The sequence below is a fragment of the Erinaceus europaeus genome, chromosome 1 (genome assembly GCF_950295315.1).
Source record: "Erinaceus europaeus chromosome 1, mEriEur2.1, whole genome shotgun sequence".
In the NCBI taxonomy this organism is placed as follows: domain Eukaryota; kingdom Metazoa; phylum Chordata; class Mammalia; order Eulipotyphla; family Erinaceidae; genus Erinaceus; species Erinaceus europaeus.
The window spans coordinates 79,662,498-79,662,715 of NC_080162.1; positions in this window are offsets into that span (position 1 = coordinate 79,662,498).

Consider the following 218-nt stretch of genomic DNA (forward strand, 5'->3'; position numbering starts at 1 on the left):
GGTGTTGTGTCTGTTTTGTTTTTTCCTTCAAAGCTGGAGCTTTACACTGCTTCAGACCACTTTTTCAGCCTAAGAGGGAGAGATACCAACACACCGGAGCTTCTTCCAATATCATACCACCTCCCACGTGGTGCCAGGGTTTCAACCTGAGGGATGTGCCCTACCCAGTTAACTCTTTCTGGCCCCTAAAAAAGAAATAGGAAGACCTGGGAAGTATT